This window comes from Chiloscyllium punctatum, chromosome 5 (assembly GCF_047496795.1).
Source record: "Chiloscyllium punctatum isolate Juve2018m chromosome 5, sChiPun1.3, whole genome shotgun sequence".
NCBI classification, from domain to species: Eukaryota; Metazoa; Chordata; class Chondrichthyes; order Orectolobiformes; family Hemiscylliidae; genus Chiloscyllium; species Chiloscyllium punctatum.
Genome location: NC_092743.1, coordinates 134,181,233 through 134,193,812, shown reverse-complemented (window position 1 = coordinate 134,193,812; position 12,580 = coordinate 134,181,233).

The following is a 12,580-nucleotide window of genomic DNA, read 5'->3' as shown; positions in this document are numbered from 1 at the left end:
ATCAAAAACAATAATTTGTAGATGCATTATTGAATACAGTGATTTAAAACACAGGTCAGGGGAAACGTTTTCCTTCTTTGTGTTTAGTTTAAGTTCATTTCAGGTTAAGTTCATTAAATTCACATTAATTTAACATTGAGTTCACTTCCAGGCTTAGAAACTGAGGCAATGGGTAAATTTTGTTCAAATGGAAGCTAAATATTGATACTGGTTGGACTAAATAGCCAGTTTGAATGTTGTAACTTTTATGTACATACCTTCAGGCTGGAAAAACTAAGAAAAAATCTTTGTTATTTTAACTTGCTTTCTTAAAAGTCTTGTGGAAGTGGTTGCAGTTATGATAGCTGTGCAGAAGAAACAGGTTCAAATCTAAACCTTTATGTAACAATGCTTTTATTTGTAAAGAACAATGGAGGGAAAGTAGGTTTGTATATGAATCTTAGCCCTGGGCTGGGTTGATTATTGTCTGGATACTAAAATGTCATACCAGAATGAACTAATAAGATAGAAAATAATGTTGACATTTTTGGACTTCTATTTGTTTGACTGTTACAATGCTTAGGTGAGTATTAGAGATTTGGAGGTGAAATTGGTTTATGGAAATAGTGCTCTGTACACCACAATAATGGAAAGTAACATAAATGGGTTGATCTGCTTTGAATCTTTCATACTAATATAGGTTGTTTTGCTATAACATGCGCTTCGTTAATAAGAATTCACTAAAACACCGATCGGCGAATTGGGGACACTCTAAAGCTCAAAGTTTTAAAGTGTGTATTGGTTATAACGCAATTCTGGCTTCATTTAGTTTAAATGGTGCAGCTATGTCACGAGTTTCTTAACACTGGATTGAATGAGAACAGAACTACTGCATTAAAGCAGAACTGACTTTAGTATGCATCAATTTCATTCCTTTGATCACAGTTTTAGGAAGATGGCGTGAAAACAATATGCTTCCATGCATCTAATGGAAATAAAGAGTAAAATCTTCATTCTGATTATACATTTCCTCCCCTCCCTTAGATATTTTATGTATTTAGTAAAGATGGGTTCCTTGGTAGTATAGAATTTTAATATTGATGTAAAGAAACATGTTGCCAAAACATTTCATCTTGCACTCATCAGGACAAATTCACTTGCTGTTTGCTCTAAAAGCATAGAAATAGTGCCAGTTTGGTCTTGCCGGAGGTGCCTAGAACTTCCGGGATCAAGTCTCCAACTCTATTGAAAACCAGCCCAGCTTGTCTAACCCATCCTCTGTAAAGACACAGTAATTTTAAACTAGCTAATAAATACTTTTTTAATGAGCTCTTAAGGCACAGTAGTGTCCATACCTTTAAACCCAGGGGCTTGGGATCAAGTCCCATTTGGTCCAGAGGTGTTTAGTAACATCTCTGAATAGTCTGATCAGAATAAATTTTTTAAAAAGTAAAAATCTTTATTAAGAGCTTTTGTTGTGCAGTGGAAATGTCCCTACCTATAGACCAGGAGACCTGGGTTCAAATCCTGTGTGCTTCAGAGGTGTTTCACAACTCTGGACAGATTGATTAGAAATATCTAAAAGTCTTTGCTCAATTCTATTAATCTCTTGTGACTCTGAAATTTACTCCAGTTCTATTGCATACATTCTCTTTCCAAAGCGTTTACTAACTTTCAGTTGAGGACTCCACTAAATGCAGAGGGTCGACTATTGAATAGGGAACTGATAAATACTTCAGCTTTTTCAAAATCCCCTTATTTTGAGTATTTTCTATCAACAGAATTCTACTTCACCACATTTCAGATTAATTTATTGTCATGCAGACAAAATTGTTACTTGCCAGATGTTTTGGAGCAAAAATATCATCACTTCCCATAACATAGCTGTACTATTGATCTCTTAAGATCCAGCCTTATTGTGTAATCTAAAATCTAGATTTTCATAATTATTTAGAATTACAAATGTGAATAGATTGCATGAGGTCAATAACATTAAAATGAGGAACACAGCATTGTCTCCATAACATGTTCACATCAAAATGGTTAGATTCATTTGTCTTTTGAATTAGCTTCCCTTTACTCTATATATTCTGGATATATCTTTCTCCAAGATTTATTCCTACAAATGTTTAATCTGAAGTCCCCCCAAATGCCTTGGTATTATGCAATTGTGATGGAATACTATTAGTTTGGCATATATTCATCATGAACATGAGTACACTTAATTTGGAATAATTAGTGTAGCTTAGCATTTAATGTAGCACAGCTCTTGGAGTGTCTTGTGGAAGTGAAGGTCAGTAAACTCAAGTTTGCTGAAGTTAATTTCCCCATTAACATTTTGCCCTGGAGCTTTGATTTTTTGAACACAACTATACTGTTTGTTATATTAATGCAATTCTCCGAATAGTGGAAAACTCTAACAACATTTAACCAGTTGAAGTAAGAATTAATTTGAGTGCTGAAATAATTTCACATTTATTGCACCTCCAGTCTTTGATATCTCGTACAAGGTTCTGAATTTAACATCTTCTAATGTGAGAACCATAATTTGATTTCAACAATTGTTCTCTTTTAAATAGAGCAACTGTGTCTCAAATATTATCTACCATTTAAAGCACTTTCACCTGTTTGTGTTAGATTGCTGTTCGATATCAAATGCTCCTGGAAGCAGTTGATTACCATAACTAGAAAGAAACTTTGATATGAACTCTTTAATGTTATGTAAGAACTGAAAAGCAGGAATGGGCCATTCAGCTCCATGAGCATGCCATTCAATATGATCATGGCTGATCTCACCTTAGTCTCAACTCCACTTTCCTGCCAGCTCTCCATAATCTTTCAACCTGTTACTAATTAAAAGTTTCTCTATCTCCTTAATTTTATTTCAGGGTCCTGTCAGCCACCACACTTTGGAGTAGTGAATTCCACAGATTTATGACCCTTTGATAGAAGGGTCATCTGTTTTAAATCTGCAACTCTTTATCCTAAAACTACAACATCTTATTCTAGATTGTCTTACAAGGAGAAACATCTACTCTAAGTCTACTGTGTCAATCCCCTCTAACATCTTGTATAGCCTAAATTAGATCTCTCATTTTCTTAAATTCCAGAAAAAGTAGGCCTAAACTGCACAATCTCTTACCATAAGACGACGACCCCCTCCCCAATCCCAATCTCTAGAATCAATCTAGTGAGCCACTTGTGAACTGCCTCTGATGTAATGACATCCCTCTGAGAAGAACCAAGACTGTACGGAATACACTAGCTGTCGTCTCACTAATGCCTTGTAAGATTTCAGCAACATTTTCCTACTTTTATACTGTGTTCCTCTTAGCAATAAATACCAAAATTTAATTTGCCTTTTTTTGTACCTGCATATTGGCTTTCTGTGATTCACTCTGCTCACTGAAGCACTGAAATTTCTCTCTGTTTAGATGGTAAGTTGCCTTTCTATTCTTCTTAACAAAATGGAAGCCTCATGCTTATTCACGTTAAACTCCTGCCAATTTTTTGTGCATTCAACCAATTTGCTCATATACACTTAAATTGTTTTATTTCTTCATTGCAATTTACTTATTTTAATATCTGCAAATTTAGCTATAATAACTTTCTATTCCTGCATGCATGTTACTAAAGAGATTGTAAATAGTTGGGGCCCCAGGGCCGAACTCTGTGGCACACCGCTAGTTATATCTTGCCAACTTAAAAAAAATCATTGAGTCATACAACATGGATATAGACCTTTTGGTCCAACTAGTCCACTCCAACCGTGTTCCCAAACTAAACTCATTTGCCTTTTTTGGCCCATGTTCCTCAACCTTTCCTATTCATGTACTTATCCCAATGTCTTTTAAACGTTATAACTGTACCTGCATCCACTGCTTTTCTGGCAGTTCATTCCACACATAAACCATCCTGTGTTTTTTAAAAAAAATTACCTCATGTCCTTTTTAAATCTTCCTCCTCTCACCTTTAAAAATATGCCCCCTAGTTTGAACTCATCCACTCTGGGGAAAATACCTTTCCTATTCAACTCATTTATAGAAGTTTATAAAATCATGACGGTATAAGGTCAACCCTCGATCTCCTACACTCTAATGAAAAAAGTTCCACCTATTTTTTTTATATAACTCAAACCATCCGTTCTCAGCAACAACCCTGGTTAACCTTTTCTGAACCTTCTCCATTTTAATAATGCCCTTCCTATAACAAGGCAACCAGAACTGCACACAGTACTCCAGAAAATGCTTCACCAGCATCCTATACACCCTCAACATCAGGTCCCAACTCCTACACTCCAAGGTCTCAGCAAGGAAGATAAACCTTCTTAACCACCCTATCTGCCTGGAATGCAAATTTCAAAGAATTCTGTACCTGCACCCTTTAGGTCTATCTCTTCTATAATTTTACCAACTTTCTTTTTTCTGTTGGTTAGCCAATCCTCAATTCAAGCTAATAGATGACCCCTAACCACTTGTCATCTTAGCTTGTGTATTAACCTTTTCGGTGGCACTATCTCAAATGCCTCTGGAAGTACAAATATATTACAGTACTGCCCCCATACATGTGGGAGATACATTCCAGGACCTACGGCAGAAGCCCAAAACCATGGATAGGAGTGAACCCATTCATTTCAATGGGAAACGTACCTTCCTAGCAACCTCCTGGTCCCTATAGTATGTTCAAAGCACAGTAATCTGCATATAACTGAAACCACGGAAAACTTTTTCGCGGATAAGGGGTTCACCCTGTACATCTACAGGATCCATATTGTCTACTTTGTTAGCGTTCTTCAAACATGTGATTAGCAAAGTAATCAAACACTATTTACCCTTCATTAAAATCAAGATGATGCTGATGGATTGAGTTCTGACTTTTCAAATGACCGGTTATAACTTCCTTAATAATGGATTCTAACAATTTCTCAATAACTGTTGTTAAACTAACCGGTCCACGGTTTCCTACTGAAGGCCTCCCTCTACTTTTTGAATAAGTGTGTTATATTAGTACTTTTTTCAATCCATTGACAACTTTCCAGCATCCAGGGAATTTTGGAATAGAACCACTATCACTGCTGCCACTTCCTTTAAGACACTAGAATGTAGGGACTTGTTTGCTTTCAATCCCAATAGTTTGCTCAGTCCTTCCTCCCCTAGTAGTGGTGATTGCTCTGAGTTCTTCATTTTCTAAAATCTCTATTACTTGTTAAATCTCCTAGGATGATACCATCATGAAAACTGAGGGGAAAATATTGATTTAGTGTCTTTGCCATCTCTGTATTCCCCTTATTAACTCTTCAGTTTTGTCCCATTTTACTTGGTTCTACTATAATGCGTTAGTTCTGTTCTCATGTAATCCATGTTATACGAAAATGGTGTAATAGCAGCACCATCTAAACTCATGGGGCTGGAATCGCATTATAACCAATATACTTTTAAAAGTTTGTGCTTTAGAAACACTGTCCCCAGTTTGTCAATCACATTACAGCTAATTCACATTAAAAAATGCATCTTATAACAGAACGACCTGTATCTCAAATGTTTTATGAACCATGGACTATAACCTGCTTTTAAAAAAGCCTATTGTCTATGCATGCTTTTGAAACTCATAAGGAAGTTAATCTACTTGGTTGGAAGTGGAAGAGGTGGTAATGTTTAAAGAAAGTAATTATGAATGTTGTTGGATCTCTAAAATCTATAAATGGTCAGCTGGAAGCCTGTTTATAAATTTTATTTGTAGTTTGTTGGCATTACTTCCGAGATTACACACACTTTCCTGTCATTAACTACTAAGATTAGTTATGAATAAACTGTCAAAGATTAGACAGCTGAAATAATATCTGACACAATTAAAGAACAATTTTCACATCTCCTGTATGCATAGTTTTTTCACAATTGAACAATTGTCAGCTTCAGCACTATCTGTTCACCTTCTTTGATTTCCATTTCTTCACTTGCCCCCTCTGCTCTGCTGAGCATTGTTGATTTTATTCCTTAACCTATCCTATAGAAGCGCTCTTATAATTTTGAAGCCATGTTCATTACTTATGCCACTTGCTTATCTCTCATCCCTATAATTAAATGGAGCATTCTCTTACAGCCCATGTTGCTCTTTGTCACTAACAATAACTTCCCTATGTGATCATCCCCAAATAAATTCTTCCCCATTAGTTGCAATTGCACTTTCAAATCCTTTAAACCATTAGCTTGGCTTTCCTGCATTGCTATGATAGTTGTTGGTCAACCCAGTCATGCTGTACTCAAGCTTTTATAATGGAGTTTAAAGTATTTTACAACATTTGTTTGTTTGTTTAACATTCTGTGAGCTATGAGGTCAACACCATAGTGTCTCTACAACCCATCATGTGAACTCTTACATCATGATTGATGTAGCTATATATTTACTAACTCTTTACATTCTACTTCTCCTCCTCCCTTCTCTCACCATGCTTGTACCATCTTTACATCTCGCTGCACTATCAAAGGTCTTGTACTTAGATTTGCAGAAGACATTTGATCAGGTGCCACAATAACAGTTAGTGTGGAAAATAAAAGCTCATGATGTATAAGGTACCATATTGGTTTGGATAGAAGATAGGCAGTAGATCTAAAATGGATCTTTTTCAGGTTGGCAAGATGCAATGAGTGGTGTGCCCCAGGATCAGCGCTGGGACCTCATTTTATAAATGATATAAAGTGATTTTGATGAAGGATGGTTGACAACTAATCCTTGTCTCTGCAAGTGGATTTTAATATCTGTCCCTCCGAATTGTTTCAAATAGATACCCCACCACAGATGTCAAGGTCATGTTTGTCACTCTCCTACCAAAATGCTAAATTCCACCATGTTATATTCTTTGTTCCTTAAGGTATCTTTTATTCCAAGGTAATTGATTAAACTTGCTTCATTACACGTTATCAGATCTAAAATAGCTGAACCCTGGTTGCATCCATAACACAATGACATATTAGCGCTTTTTGAGAAGATTTGCAGCTCAGGTTGAGGTTCTGGATGTACGTTTGCTCGCTGAGCTGAAAGGTTCGTTTTCAGATGTTTCATCACCATACTAGGTAACATCTTCAGTGAGCCTCCAAATGAAGGTTGGAATGCCATGCTTCTAGGAATTCTTGTGCGTGTCTCTGTTTGGCTTGTCCTAGGATGGATGTGTTGTCCCAGTCAAGGTGGTGTCCTTCCTCATCTGTATGTAAGGATATTAGTGAGAGTGGGTCATGTTGTTTTGTGGCTAGTTGATGTTCATGTATCCTGTTTGACCAATGCAGTGTTTGTTACAGTTCTTGCAAGGTATTTTATAAATGACATTAGTTTTGCTTGTCTGTATAGGGTTTTCAAGTTCACTAGCTGCTTAGTGTGTTGGTGGGTTTGTGGGCTACCATGATGCTAAGGGATCTTGCATACCACGTTGACTGGGCCAACATATCCATCTTAGGACAAGCCAAACAGAGAAACGAGAATTCTTAGAAGCATGGCGTTCCAACAGGAACTCTAGGAAACTCAAGCTTATAAATAGAAAGTGGGCTAGACCACCAGTGCTTCTTTCGGAGGCTCACTGAAGATATTAATTAATATGATGACAAAACGTCTGAAAACGAACCTTCCAGCTCAGCGAGCAAACCTACATCCATAATAATATACTGTTATCGGGAAAGTATCCTGAATACACAGTAGGATCATCCCCGTGGCTACTTCCTCCAATTTGATTTTTCCAATCTACAAGAAGATTAAAATCAGCTGTGATTAATGTACTGTCTTTTTTGCCTGCCCTCACTATCTCCTGATTTATTTTTTGCCCTACAGATACTGTTAGGGGGCCTATAATCTACTTCCACCCAGTATCATCTTCCCCTTTATTATTTCTGACCACCACACATATGGATCCTACATCATCCAATACAAGAGCATTTCTTGGTAATGTACTAATTTTATCTTGTACTGCCAATCCTTTCTAAAAGGCCCATATCCCTGAATATTTAATTTCCAGATTCAATTTTCTTAGAACCATGCCTTCGTAATCTCTCTCCCTTTAAATAATATGCTTCTGTATTGTTGTTCTTGCTGAAATGGATAATTTCACATTTTCCGACACATGTAACCTATCCATATCCCTTTGCAGCTTCCTTTTGAACTCTTTCACAACTTATTTTCTACCTTTCCTTGTCATCAGTAAATTTAGCAACCCTGCCTTTGGTTCTGACTCATATATAAATTGTATAAAGTTGAGATCCTCACATGTTCCTGTGGCACATCACACCTTTCTGATAAGTTCCCATTATTTCTACTCCATTTTACCAAATGTTTATATTAGGGCACCTGTACATCACTCTGAAAAGTGACTTCTTGTCTTTATCATCTCTCACATTGGTCCAAAGCACTTCTATTGCCAGGTTTTCGAAAGTTGACTCATACCTCTTTCTTGTGCTAATACCATTACTAATTAACAGAGCCATCATTCCAACTTTTCTTAGCTTCCTGTCCTCCCTAAATGTCACGTACCCTTCAAAAATCAAGTCCCAGTCTATATCGTTATGCAGCCATTTTTCTCAGATGGCTCTTAAGTCGTACAATTTATTTCAATTTGTACTTATTAGATCAAATGTTTCATTCCAAATACTAAGTGCATTCAGGAATAGAGCCTTTAATTCTGTCATTTTATTTTGTAATCTCTTATCTTGATTTACTATCAGATTCATACTCTTTATCTCTTCCTCTTCTGGTCTGTTTATCATTTTCCAGATTATTACATTGCACCTTGCCTCGTCTCTACTCTTCAATTTACCACATCTTTCCAAATTTGACTTCTTGACCCATTCATTAGTTTATAGCCCTTTCCACTTGTTGAGCTATGCAGCTCATGAGAACACTGGCCCTAGCATAGTTCAAATGGAAACCATCGAACCATACATTCATTTCCCAAATCTTGCTTGTTTGATGTCAATTTATTCATTGCTTTGGTGCCTAGTTTCTCATACTGTGTAGAATGACTTGCTTTGCCATCCCTATGGCATCAGTACCTACACGAACAATGACAACTGATCCTCCTCCTCCCACTGCAGGTTTCTTTCTCGCCCTAAACACATGTCCCAAACCCTGGAGCTGGCTAAGTCAGCATTTGTTGTACATCCCTTATTGCCTCTTGAACTGAGTGGAATGGTGCTAGCAAGTCCAAGGGCAGAGAAGGACCAATCACATTGCTGTGGGTCTGGAGCCACAAGGAGGCCAGACCAGATAAGGAAACAGATTTACACCCCTTAAGGGCACTTGAAATTCATTTTTATGAACGATTACATGATTGTCATCAGGCTAGCTTTTAATTCTAGATCATGAATTGTCACAGTGGCATTTGAACCCAAATCTCAGAACATGAGCCTGGGTTTTAGAATTAGAATTCCTACAGTGTGGAAACAGGCTCTTCAGCCCAATAAGTCTACACCGACCGTCTGAAGAGTAACCCACCCAGACCCATTCCCTATCCTATATTTGCCCCTGACTAATGTACTTAACCTAGGCATCCCTACGGGCAATTTAGCATAGCCAATTGACCTAACCTGCACATCTTTGGATTGTGGGAGGAAACCGGAGCACACCCAGGCAGAATGTACAAACTCCACTCCAAGTGCTGGAATTGAACCTGGGTCCCTGGCACTGTGAGGCAGCAGTGCTAACCACTGAGCCCACCATGTTGCTGGGTTACTAGTCCAGTGACACTATCACTTTGCCACCACCTCACTCATTTCTTGCTGTTGAGAACAGCACCAATCCCCCTCACTATACTATTCCCTATTACATTACGTTTTTTATTTTGCTCCTCAGATCTGAATGGTTTCCTTTGCTGCAGTCAGTTGACTCATACACCCTGTAGCCTTCACTCTTCACCAAATAAGCCGAAAGAATCTTAAACTTGTTGAACAATTGCAAGGTTGAGGTTCCTATCCTCTGGGTCCTCTTCTGTGTCTCACTTGCAGTCACACTCAACCATCCCTGATCACTAACCAAAAAGAAATCTTATAGGAAGGGGCGAGGTGAGTGTCTTCTGGTAGAAAGTATCCGGATATCTTTCCCACACTCTTATTTCTCTGCAGCTCAGCATCCACTTCACATTCTAAGCCTCCAGTCACAAATATTTTACCACAGACATGTTTGGGCTAGGTCACTGTGGCATGTGGAAGCACTCCCATAAACTGCAAACATGTCACATCATTGACCTGCCATCCTGAAAGTGTTTTATTTAAGTAGTTAAGTATTTTAAAAGCTATTTATTTTCCTTTTTAAAATATATTTTATTAATCTAACCATTAGTACCATTCTGTTCCAAGGTTTAAAATAGCACAGACATTAAACACTTACCAGATGGCCATTAAACAGCTAGCTTCTTCTTCTTCTGTTGTGGAGTAACAGTTAAACCTTAGAAGGTGAAAAGCACAAGTACAAGAACATGTTCTCAGATAGTTCCTTCTATCTGCCATAGACCACACCTACCCAACATTGTGCTAGTATTTCATTACGTTTGCTGACCGTTCTACAGAATACCTGTTTCGTCCACATGCAAGACCCATCTATTATTATACTTTATATTCTTAGATTACACTTTGGTAAAGGATAAATTAAGTTAGAGTCCAATAAAAATAAAATGGCTCACACTTAGTGAAGGTTGGTGACTGGGCTGGGGCTTCAAACAGATTTCAGTGGTCACGCTTTCACTTGGTGGCCATGACATTTCCAGCATCAAGGTGGTTTAAAGAAACAAGTGAATGATTTTCTGTTCTTCCGCAGACAGTTGTGCTGGGTGGAGTTCTATCAATATGTTCTGTCCATGGCAACTAGAGTAGTCATGTTCAGCGGATAGCATTCAAAAATATAAAAGTTGGGTGGACAGAGACAGGCAGAACCCACTCAGATTCATGTTCCTTCCACTCTGTTATCTGCAGAGAAATTTGATGCTTAAAACACAAAAGGTTAGTTGTCATTTGACCTTTTCTCTCCAAAAGCACATGGATCCAAATAAGGTCATGCTAGTCTATTTGAATGGTAGGTTTATCTTTTGGGTTCCCAATGATGGCAATCTGTATCTTGGTTTCCTATTTCCAATCACTGGGCAGCTTCTTACCAGCTCTGTGCAGCAGACTGACAGCATCAATGTAAAGGAAACGCTTATGTTAAAAATATTCTGTACTTCTTACAAAGGGGCTGTCTAATAGTTTCTCATCTTTCTTGGTCTCTGGTCCCAATGGGGGCTAAAAGCTGATATAGTTTCATGTAGAAAGAAATTTGGGCCTGAGTTAACCTGTAGGAGGATAAACTTTTTGTCTTGCTCGTTGCTTGCATGTACAGTACTTGTGTGTTACTGAAGAAGAAACATGCTGTCAAAGTTTTACACACTGCACTCAATCATGAGATGCAAGAATCCCAAATTTCATAGGGAACAACAATTTATACTGTATTGGAAAAGGGTGCTGATTGGTCAACATTGCCATGGTGAATGCACCAGGAAATACTGACACCATGCTTTTGTTTGATTAGAAGGTACAATGCGTGAATACACTATGTTCAACTCTCCATTGCAGGAAGCACCAAGAACAGCAGTAGAGTCATAGAGATCTACAGCATGGAAACAGACCCTTCAGTCCAACCCGTCCATGCCAACCACATATCCCAACCCAATCTAGTCCCACCTGCCAGTCCCCGACCCCAGGGAAAAGACTTTGTCTATTTATCCTATCCATGCCCCTCATAATTTTGTAAACCTCTATAAGGTCACCTCTCAGCCATCGACGCTGTAAGGAAAACAGCCCCAGCCTGTTCAGCCTCTCCTTGTAGCTCAGATCCATCAACCCTAGCAACATCCTTGTAAATCTTTTCTAAACCTTTCAAGTTTCACAACATCTTTCTGATAGGAAGGAGACCAGAATTGCCTAACCAATGTCCTGTACAGCCGCAACATGACATCCCAACTCCTGTACTCAATACTCCACTTTCAAGGAGCACTCAAAAACCTGCATCCAAGGTCTCTTTGTTCAGCAACACTCCCTAGGACCTTACCATTAAGTGTATAAGTCCTGCTAAGATTTGCTTTCCCAAAATACAGCACCTCGCATTTATCTAAATTAAACTCCATCTGCCACTTCTCAGCCCATTGGCCCATCTGGTCCAGATCTTGTTGTAATCTGAGGTAACCCTCTTCGCTGTCCACTACGCCTCCAATTTTGGTGTCACCTGCAAACATACCTCTTATGCTCACATCCAAATCATTTATGTAAATGACATAAATGATCAGCCCAGCACTGATCCTTGTGGCACTCCATTGGTCACAGGCCTCCAGTCTGAAAAACAATCCTCCACCACCACCCTCTGTCTTCTACCTTTGAGCCAGTTCTGTATCCAAATGGCTAATTCTCCCTGTATTCCATGAGATCTAACCTTGCTAATCAGTCTCCCATGGGGAACCTTGTCAATTGCCTTACTGAAGTCCATATAGATAACATCTACCACTCTGCCCTCATCAATCTTCTTTGTTACTTCAAAAAACTCAATCAAGTTTGTGAGACATGATTTCCCACACACAAAGCCATGTTGACTATCCCGAATC